Genomic DNA, 11,267 nt, shown 5'->3' with positions numbered 1-11,267 from the left:
GATAGAAGAGGTTTAGAAACAAGCCTGGCATGGCTGCTTTTCTTAAAATCAGCATGAGTTTATTGTACATAGGGCTAGGACTAGGTGCATTTATGTAATAAGCTGGGTAGAGCAATTGCCTTCTTAAAACTTCATAAGAATGTTATTAAATACAATCAGAGCTGAAAGCATTACCCCAATATAAAGTGTTGTGCCATATTAGAATCTCTGTCTTCAAATCCTAGTAGCTTTCTCCTCCAGGAGAATCACAGACACTTTTGACCTGGATTTCAGAAGCTTCATCAGTGAAGGGGGCAATGTTATGACCACTTCATAGAAACACCATTAGGAGTGCAGAAACATACTGCAGGAACATGATCACGCATGCAAGAAAGATCAGTCTGTGCATAGACCCATCTCTTCTTACAGGCTCCTGTGTAGGAACCACAGAAAGGTGGGTAGAGGGAGACACAGTGAATGAGATCATGGCCTGTAGAACTTACTGAATGCATCTTAAATCCCCATGCTTTATTTTTCTTATCTATGACTTTGGACATGAACTTGAACTTCTCTATAGCTATTTACAGTTAATATAAAGTATTAAAAATTCTTCAACCAATTTCTACTATGGCTGCTGGGAGCAGAAAAGAAACCAAAGCAAACACAAACATATAAGACAGTATAGTCGGTACTTCTCAGGTAGTTAATATCATGCATATGCCTCTTTCACTCTTTCTTCAGATCTTCAGTCATTGAAAGAATTTTCTGTTAATATATTCCCTTGGGTCTTCTGCAAATCTAGGTTAAGTTAGACTTGTAACAATGGTAAAAATGAAATCTTTTCAATCTGAGAATCATTTTTGTTCATAGAGCATGAAAACTGTGAATTCGCCTGCCATTCTCCTTGGTACGGGTTGGCTAGGGAGCCGGAGGTCAAATCCATTCCCCATCACTTCCCAGCACTGTGAGGTTGGACAAATCAAGAGGTGTGTTCATTGCTGTCATGCTATTCCCATATCTATAAGATCAGTGTGAAATAAAAAGGGAAATTTCTCATAAAGCATTGTATGAGAAGTACTTATTGTTATGCATGGCACACAGTAGATGCTCAATGAATGTCAAAGGTCAATTGCATAACTAGCATCATCATTACTGTAATGTTCCCTCTCATTCATCACCTTGAACAGAAGATACATCCATCCATCTGAGAAATTATCCAAAATCCTATATTAATTCCTGATTCTTTCTATTTGTGTGTGTGTGTTTATGTACATGTTCCTATGCACGGATATACACACACACATGTACTCACAGTCATCGAGAGGCCAGAGGTCTATGTCAGGAATCTTCCTCAGTCATTCTCCACCCTAAAGTATACTTTAAACATGTATAATGTGGATGCAGATGAGAGAAGATGCTGGAGGCCAGGGGCTTCAGATCCTCCTGGATCTGGAAGCCAATTTTTGGTCCTGAGGAAGAGCAGCATATACTCTTTTTTTTTAAGTTTTCTTTTTTGGATATTTTATTTATTTACATTTCAGATATCATCACCTTTCCCCATTTTCCATCCCTAGGAACCCCCTATCCCATCTCCACTCCTCCTTTTTGCTTTTATCCCATTTTAATTACATGCAAGTATTAAGGTCAGTTCTAGGTTAAGGAACTAGCAGTACAATAGATACAAATAGTGAAGGAACAAGCAAGACAATAAACACGAAGAGTCAAAGAACAAGCAAGGCAACAAACAAAATTTTGTGAACACTTCCGTGATCACTGTTTCTAGGGGCTTATCCGGATGACCAAAATATCTGAGCCAACTTCCCTGTCCTAGCCCAAAGTCATTTTCATGTCTGAAGCCTACTTCCTTGTTCTAGCTTAAGATTTAGATTCCTGCGTGAAATTACTTCTTTGTTCTAGCCTGAGATTTAGATTCCTTCCTGAAATTACTTCTTCGTTCTAGTGTAATATTTAGATACCTGCCTGAAATTACTTCTTTGTTCCTGCCTAATGTCAGATTCTTGCCTGAAGCCCATTTCCTTGTCCTTGGTCAATGTCATATTCCTGCCAAGCAGCCCATTTCCAGTTCTAGGGAGCCAGCTATGCACCCAATTACTCGCAGTATGTACTCTTAAACAGTGAGCCATCTCTTATGTGTTTTATTTTTTGAGACATGGTTTCTCCCTGAACATAGTGCTCATCAATTGGCTAGAATGGCTACCCCGGGAGTTTCAGGGCTCTTTCTATCTACACTTCACCAGTGATGAACTGACAACTGTGTACTGTTGCACCCAGACTTTTAATGTGGGTGTTCACATCTTCATGCTCACTTGACATGCGCTTTTTCCATTGGCCTATCTTCTCAAGCCTCTGAAAGAATTCAGCCTTTTGCTATTTATTTATAGTTTCAGTAATAAATGTTTTGGTATTTTAATAAATATCTTCGATTGTGTTTGCTGAAATCTACATTTAAAGCATAACTCTAATGTATAATATATGTGTGCATGTCCATATGTGCATGCATACACATGTATGTGTGTGTATGTTCATATGTGTGTGCACATGTGTGTATCCTCTTGTGTGTGCATGTCCATATGTGTTTTCCCTTGTTAACAAGCTACGTTTATGCATGTGTGTTCTACAATTGAAAATAAAAAAGTAGAAATGGCAGGTGTTTTTAAGATTTTTCTAAAAATTCTTATATGTATATGTATGAGAGCATGTGAGTTTTTTAATGTGTGCACAGTGTTCACAGAGTGAGAAGCAGGAATTGTATTCCCTAAGGATGGAGTTACTTGTGGTTGGGAGCCTTCCTTTGTGCTTAGAGCAGAACTCGTGTACTCTGCAAGAATCCTAATGCTCTTAACTGCTGAGCCAAGTCTCCAGTATGCGCTAGCATTCTTGACTGCTTCCTCCATGTGATCGAGGTGGCCATCTTGCAATTCATCTTGTAATCAACACTGCAAAGCTGACGTATGCTACTTCCAAAATGAATTACTTAAACCAGCAATGTCCAATAATTTGGCATGTATCTTTAGGTTTTCTGTTTTGTCCTTTCAGTGCCTGCTTGCATGTGTGTGCGTGTGCATGTGTGTTCTTGTATGTGTGTGTTCTTGTGTGTGTGTGCATGCAGATAGAGTCCTGAAATGGTTCCCTCCATTCAAAACCATGAACAGGAGAAGGATGTATTTGAGAAGCTATTTGTAAAGACTTGTATCCATTTCCAATTCTTCCTTTGTGTATGTGTATGTTTGTGTATGTGTTCATATATGAGTTGTGCTCTCAGCACCTTGCAGCTGAATGCACCCAATTATGTTAAATGCAGAGTAATTTCAAAAGAATTAGGTTTTATGGCTAAGATTTCCTAAGCAATTACTAAAATAAACAACCCAAACTGTTACATTTTTAAAAATGATTATTTCAAATTTCTTTTACTGAAGAAGAAAAAAATAGACAAAATTATCCAGAGCATAGAGCATAGATCATTTATTTTTCTCTTTCTTCCTTCTGTCTATCTGTCTGTCTCTGTCTGTCTGTCTGTCTGTCTGTCTCTCTCTCTCTCTCTCTCTCTCTCTCTTTTTGTGTGTGTGTGTGTGTTGTGTCTATCTGTCTCTGTTTGTCTGTCTCTTTGTGTGTGTATATATGTGTGTGTTGTGAGTCTGTGTGTCTGTCTGTCTCTCTCTTTCTCTCTCTTCTTTTTTTTCTTTTTTTCTTTAGTTTCTTCTCGCTTGTAGCCCAAGCTAGTATCAAACTCACTACGTAACCCAAACCAGCATTGAAATCTTGATCCTCCTGCCTTCATTTCCCAAGTGCTGGAATTATAGGAATAAGCCCTGGGCCCAGGCTTCGATACTTGGGTGTGGAACCCAGGGCTTCATGGCTGCTGATTAAGTTCTCTGCAAACTGAGCTGCAACCCAGTCCACATAATACATGTCTTCTTGTCTTCTTGCCATTGCTTTCAGAGACCAGGTCAATGTCCTCAGTTCCGTGATACGAGGTCACCTTAAGCTTTTTCAATCCCATGTTATGGCTTAGTAAAACGATAACAGAAACAAAATAAATATCTTTGCAAAATTCAGAACATAGTGGATAACCATATGCATGATAAATTTCTGAACATTAATGTTGAATCAGCATAAAATGCCCATATACATAGTGTGAATTAGCATGTGTTTTCATAGTTTATTAGTAACAGTGATTCATGATTCAGTTGCCTTCAGGAATAACCATAATTTAAACAGACCTAGCTATTTTGGGTTAGATATAGGAATTAAAAATCTTTTGAATTGTTCTACAATAGTCGTAGCTTTTCAAGGAGCACAACTAACAAGTGTTAATCTCTTGTGTTATTAGCCCATATAACCTATTTTTCTGATCATATTTAAATCATTACCTTTCTACACTTTGAGGCAAAATCTCATGTATTCCAGACTGCCTTCAAACTCTGCAACCAAAACAACTTTAAACTCAGATTCCCCTGCCTTCATCTCCCAAGTGCTAGAATAATAGACGAGGATAGGTTGATCTCATATTGGAAATTGAACCGAGAAGTTCATGTTTGTTAGGCCAGCACTCTGCCAGCTGTGCTATATTCCAAGTCTCTTAATGAGTACTGCCTTGAGTTGAAAACTTCATCACAAATTAACTCTCAGGCCACAAGAAAAGCATGGTCTTTCTTTCCTCACATTTATTCTCTTCTGAGAAAAAAGAGATCTGTCAAAGTCCAATGGAGTCCTCTGGTTCAATAGCTTTGTTTTTACATTTTTACTAAGAAGAGATTAAACTATTAGACATAGAGAGGGCAGGACAAAGAAGGCTGGTCAAGTATCAGAGAATTCTGTGGGATTTACATTATAGGTTAATAAACATCTTCTGTTTGAGGGAAATTAAAGAGATCCCTCTGTGGAATCGGAAGGTCGGCACTCCATTTTATCTTGATATGAAAGTTGAAGGTCAGATCTGAGATAATTAGTTGGAGCATTCCAGAGAAAAATAAACACTGCTCACCTATCTCAAAATAGCCAGGTTTTTATGCATAATTCTTATTGTCCCTGATGAGTTTGAAATCAAACCAGAAACAAAGTCTTTCAGCGTTCTGGTACAGACTGGCTAACTGTCACTCATTCATTTAATTTGGCTAAGACTTAGAGTAGGGATAAACAATATATCCTTAGTTCTAACTGCAAATTGCTTCTAGTCAAGCAGGCAGAGAAAGAGCAGCATTGGCAAGAGCCTTAAGAAAGAAGGAGATTTTTCCCCCTTCCTGTTAAGGGAGTTGAAGACGTTGTCTTAGTCTGATATGCTGTAACACAATACCACAAGCTGCATGACTCTGTTACTGGAGGACAGCATCTGACCCTAGTGTTTCCAGGTTCTTAGCCTCTGATCTAAAACTTCTCAATACGAGTTAAAATAGATTTTGTAAAAAGCAAAGTAATTTTATTTGATGCAAAGCAATAGTACGGATTAAAGACCTGTAACTGTGAAGATTAACTGGGAACCATATAAGGAAAGATACTTAAAGACCCAAGCAAGATACAATCCAGGGTCTCTTTGTATGTGGTGGAGGGAAAGAAGAGCTGATTTTCAAAAATTGTAGTTTCAGTGATTCTCTACTTTGATTGATAGATTACATAATCATTTCTCTACTGTGTATGTCCCTTCCCATGATGCCCACATCATTAAATCATGTGCATTCCCAATTATGCATAGGCATAAGATGATGAATGGCAGAATAATTTTCCCCAGAAAAACACTAGAGGACATAGATTTGCTTTGCTGCATGTGCACCCAAACCAGTTCTTTGTACCCAGATACGTCAGGAATATACTTGAATAGAAACTGTCCTAAATATGCTTGCTACCAAGAATGAAGAAGCCATGTCATTTTTCAAAGATGGGAAGCTTAACAGTGGTTCTCAGCCTGTGGGTTGAGACTCTTTGAGGGGGATGTCAAATGACCTTTTCACAGGAGTCACCTAAGACCATCAGAAAACATAGACAATATTTACATTACAATCCATTAAAGTAGCAAAATTATACTTATGAAGTAGCAGTGAAAATAATTTTACGGTTGAGGGGGTCACCACAGCATGAGGAACTGTGTTAGAGGGGGCACAGCATTAGGAAGGCTGAGAATCCCTATCTTAGAGTCAAATGCACGTGTTGTTTTCAGAAACTCTCAGTCTGCTACGTGCATTGTTTGGAGAGGGGTGTATTTGCAGAATGCTTGTCAGTGAAAGCAGCATGCTGCCCAGTACATTATTATGAAGAAATGGAGTACATAGCCCAAAGCCCTAAGAGAGTACCAGGGCTCTAAAATGCTTCCTGTGCTTGTTGGCCTCAACGGAACCTTATTTCCTCGAAGTTCTAGATTGTTTGTATCCAGGGTCAAGTTGCTAACAGGGTCTTTCTCTTTGTCACACAGTCTTTCCTCTGGTTACAAGGAGGGGAGCCCTTTGGTGAAGTCCTACTGGATCAAGGCTTCATTTTTACAACCACATTTAAACCTCATTTTGCTGCCTCCCCAAAGGCTTCATTTCCAGCTACAGATACATAGGGGTGAGCACCTCGGGGTGTGAATTTTGAATCCTCATCAAAGCTAATCAAGAGACTACTTTTTTTTTCTTCTAATGCACTCTCGCCTGAAAGCTCCCTCTGTAACACAGATCCAATTACAGGTGTCCAATTTATAGACAGCCCTGCAAGAGGTAAACAAGACCAGCATTCTTCTGGGATCCCAGCTACTACCTTCACTGGTGAACAATGAGACTCTCAGATTCCAACTGCGGAACCATACCACTGGGTCTCAGAGTCATTAATGGAAACCAGAAGCAGCATAGTCTGGGCTCTGTTATTCTTGCAATTATTCTTCAACCACTGTCCTATAACATAATGTTCAGATTCAAGTTCACTGGTATAATCAATTGCTAAGTACAGAAGTACTTTATTAATTTTATTTTAAAAACCATTTTATTATATGTATACATATGTGTATATGTATACATGTATATTGGGTCCCCTTGGAACTGGAGTTAGTCAGTTGTGAGCCAATACACATGGTTAGGAATTGCACTTAGATCCTCTGGAATAGCAGTAATACTTTTTAAACACTGAGTCATCTCTCTAACTCCAGAAGTATTTTCTTTAAAGAAGAAAATTCCGTGAATTTCCACAGACTAGAAAAATCATGGGCATTTTATCAAGAATCCAAGAGCAAGATAGAATCACTTATGAAAAGTCTTGTTGAAGGCTTGGAATGTAGCTCAACAGAATCCTTGTCTAACATCTATAAAATCCTATGTTTTATCGACAGCACAGCATAAACCAAGCATGATGATACCGTAATCTCAGATTTGGGAGGTAAAAGTAAATGGCTTAGACGTTCAAGGTCATCCTGGCCTGCACAGTGAGTTTGAGGCCATCTTGCTCTACATAGGAACCTGTCTCCACAAACAAAAGTCCTGTTGCCATGCATGAATCCCAGCATTTAGGAGATTGAGGACCATCTAGGATACGTAGTGAAACTGAGGCAAGCCTGAGCTACAAAACAACTCTCTCAAAGGCCACACAGTAAAGAAAACAAGTCCAGTTAATTAGAGCTTGAATTGACATCTAGTAAAAGGATCTCTGCCTCGCAGGCGTATTGCCTCTCCAGCCTTAATAGCAGATAGTTCTAGGACCCAACTGCAGCCGTTTTGCAGAGTGGTTGGCTAATGTCCTGGAATGCAGCCTGTTCCATGAATTTTCCCTCTGAGCAAACAAGCTGGCTCTAGAGGGAATCACACACACTCAGTCATTCCCATTAGCAACCCCAAACAAGCAAGTAGCTTCACCTAAACAGCAGGAAGGATGGTTATTTTTAAATGTGCCCCATTTGACATGTTTCACAATTTGTGATTTCTCAATAAGAAGAATTGTACGACTATTGGAATTCTAGGCGAATTCAGAAACAGACACACCAAGGTAAGGAGTGCTTCAGAAATGAAGGGAAGTAGGAAGTTCTTATTTATAGGGTTCTATCCCAGTTTTATAAGGTGTTATTGAGATGGAGTTAGATTCAGTATGGTGGTGGGACGTCAATCCGACATATCTCTGTGAATTTCAGCCTGGTCCATGTAGAGTGTTCTAGGCTAGACATAACTCCTGAGTGAGACACTGTCTCAAAAGAACAAAACAAATAACAACAAATACACATTATATTTAGAAACTGTGACCTTTGGTGATTATCAGAGGAATTTATTAGACATTTTTTCTCTCAACATGTTTGGCTCTCGGAATGTCTCCTGATCAGTCCACCCAAAGGAATATAGTAAGTCAGGGAGGCAGAAGTTTCCTGGTTTCCCATAATGTCCTTCTGGGGGCAGCAGTGAAGATCCACTGTCCCTTTCTTGTGTGGGTAGCTCCTGCTGAGTCAGTTTGTCAGCATGACATCGCTGAAAATTCCACAGCCTTGTGTGTTTATACCCTCTCCAGATACCAATGGTGAGTATCCCTCCAGTGCACCCCCCTTGTAAGCTGCCTCCAGCACAGTGTTCCTGGTCTACATTCATCCTCCATGTGACCTAGGTTTAGAAAACACACACACACACACACACACACACACACACACACACACACACGCTCACTTGAAACTCTCAGATAAAAATGCTTCAGGCTAACAATGACGTTATTGGCAATTAAGTGTTGCTTTTCAAAAACATTAATAATAAGGAAGCACACATTAATGCTATCCATCGCTGAATGGGGGAGGGGAGATCTTCAGTCGTCAGGGCGGGCGCATGCTTATGCAACATTGCCATTTTTTCTGGGGTATATCTGAAGTCAGCAGTTCTTACAGACTGAAGGAGCTGATTCTTAATGCATAGTATTATTTCATAATTAAATTTTAACTTTTCAACATACCAAAGTACTGACAGGTCAGTGTGATAGTCACCCCTGCTTGAAAAAGACACAGGTAGTAAACTGAAGGAAGTATTATTTCCCTGTGAGAGTCATTACTTGGACAACTCTTTTCATCTGGAAACCAGGAAGTGAGTCAGCTTCACTAACTTCAATCTCCTGGCTGCTGCTTTGTTATTCATCAAGAATAGGAACCTCTTTTTTTTTTTTTAACTTCCCTACGGAAACTGGTATATCCAAGCAGGCAGGTCACTTGTTGAAATCTCCTCTTCAAGATATCTACAGGTTCTGTTGTCAATGATCTTAACAGCCTTGGATTGGAAAGGTGCCTGGCTGATCACAAGACTGTGACTCACCGGAGTTAGCTAAACACAAAGCCCAACTGACAAAATCCATGAGGTCATTCCCTTTCTGTGTGTCTTTAGCATAGTTTAGATACAGAAGTCCTTGGGTAATATGCAAAGCTTTCAAATCAAAGGAACGTGCCTGCAATGCTAGAGAAAGAAAACGCTCAGTGTTGTGTCTTAATGACAAAGGCAATGCAGGCTCCAGGATTCTGGGCTTGAGGTATTTGCTGATACAAAGTACTCCACAAAGTTTTACAATGTATAAACTAGCCACTAAGGCTGGTTAAAGTTTAACTCAACTGCAATATTTTGGACTTAAGTAACTCCTGAGGAATGCCAAGTTTGGTAGTGCTGAAAAAAAATCAGCAAGTCCTAACAACTGTTTCCACCAAAAGAAGGCTCAGAAGAATGTTTAAAGTGTTTCAAAATATGAAAGTTTCTTGTGTGCAGGGGAGGGGGGGGAATGTGATCATCAGTACCTTCTGGTCTTCTCTCTTGTCTCTCATATTTTTTTAAGACACAAACATTACTTTTACTGTGAATAACAACAAAGACGAATGTCAAACGGCAATCCATTTTTTCTAAGAATGATCCATAAAGGGCAAAACTATGAAAAGCAAAATGGACCAAGTCACCTGACCTTACCTCTGTGTTGAGATGTAATGTCAGGAAGACAGCACAAAAGGATGAGGTCATTGTTTACCTAACCCCTACTGGTCCTGAAAGAGTAAGTGCAAAGGAGCCTTCCACAGGCAGTGACAGAGGTACCAATCACTCCTAAGAAACCGGATCACTCATTTTAGCAAAACTCCAGCCAATGACAAAGAACGGGCAATTAATTATATGGACCTTACTGTTGTTCTGGATGAATTTAGTGTGTGTGGGGGGTGGGGGGAGATGGGGGTGCGGGCCGAGGCAAGGGTCGAGGCAGGGGTCGAGGCAGGGGTCGAGGCAGGGGTGTTTCATTTGGGAAAGGTTTAGGCTCATGTGATGAAGCGATGTTGCTTTCAAATTGAGCAAATCATTGTTTAACTTCCTTTTTCCAGGACTGCTTGTTCACTTCTGGGAAATCTTAAGAAAACACAGAAGCATTGTTGAACTCAAAAGCGGAAGTCAAGGATTTGAAATGTGATGGTACATCCTGCTCTCTCGGCCCCAGTAGAGGCAGCAGGATTTGAAGAAACGTCTCCTGTACTCTTTGAAACTTCATGTTTCCTTACATCTTATTTTAAAAATCTATCTGCCATTCAAGATTATGTTTCCAAGATTGTTTTCCAGCCTTTTTATTAAGGCTGCCATAAAACAAGAATGTCTGCCTTTCCAGTAACCCAAATAGTCTTAAATACTCTGGTCTCCTCAGTTTGTGGGGGTGGGGGGTGGAAGTGGAGGTGGTGTGTGTGTGTGTGTGTGTGTGTGTGTGTGTGTAGACACACATGTGTGTTTACATGTAGAAGACAGAGGACAACCTCAGGTTTTTGATCCCAGGTATTAAACACCTTTGAAACCTTTGAGACAGTTTCTCAATGGGTCCTTGACTCATCATTTAGGCTAGGCTGGCTGACCAGCAAGACCAAGGGTTCATTCTTTCTCTATCTCCCTAGCATAGAAATGGCAGGAGTGGACCACCATGCTTGACTCTTTATATGGTTTCTTGGAATCAAAATGAGGTCATCATGCTTGTTTGGCAGGTATACACTGAGATACCTCTTAGGACTCAGCATCTTTTTATGCTAGTCCTGTACCATCAAGTAGATGGTTTATCCTGTTCTTATTCTTCCATATTCCATATTTCCCCCTATGAAGACCTGTTTGTCAAAATTCTAACACAAGTACTTGTGACTTACATCCCTCTCAAGTACATTAACAAGACAGAAGATGCAACAGTTCTTTAAACAATTAAAAAATAAGTAGCCTCGTATGTGGAGGCAGAGGTCTCTTCCCAGAGACCAAGTGGCTTAAAGAGTGTGTGTTATTCAGCTTCTTTATTCACATATACATTTTTCATAATCAAAATGTAATTAAAAATTGGACAGGTAATTTTTC

At 39.7% G+C, this 11,267-nt stretch overlaps 1 long non-coding RNA gene across 1 annotated transcript; it reads left to right on the top strand.

The window, feature by feature from the left end:
* Positions 1 to 8,280: 8,280 nt before the first annotated feature.
* LOC114623135 lies at positions 8,281 to 10,551 on the top strand. The gene is made up of 2 exons (XR_003711724.1): positions 8,281 to 8,460; positions 10,271 to 10,551. It is a non-coding gene; the product is annotated as an uncharacterized LOC114623135 (long non-coding RNA).
* The last annotated feature ends 716 nt before the right edge of the window (positions 10,552 to 11,267 follow it).

Source organism: Grammomys surdaster, unplaced genomic scaffold, assembly GCF_004785775.1.
Source record: "Grammomys surdaster isolate TR1022 unplaced genomic scaffold, NIH_TR_1.0 194, whole genome shotgun sequence".
In the NCBI taxonomy this organism is placed as follows: Eukaryota; Metazoa; Chordata; class Mammalia; order Rodentia; family Muridae; genus Grammomys; species Grammomys surdaster.
Note: the sequence above shows the minus strand (reverse complement) of the source record. Positions and strands in the feature narration are given on the sequence as shown.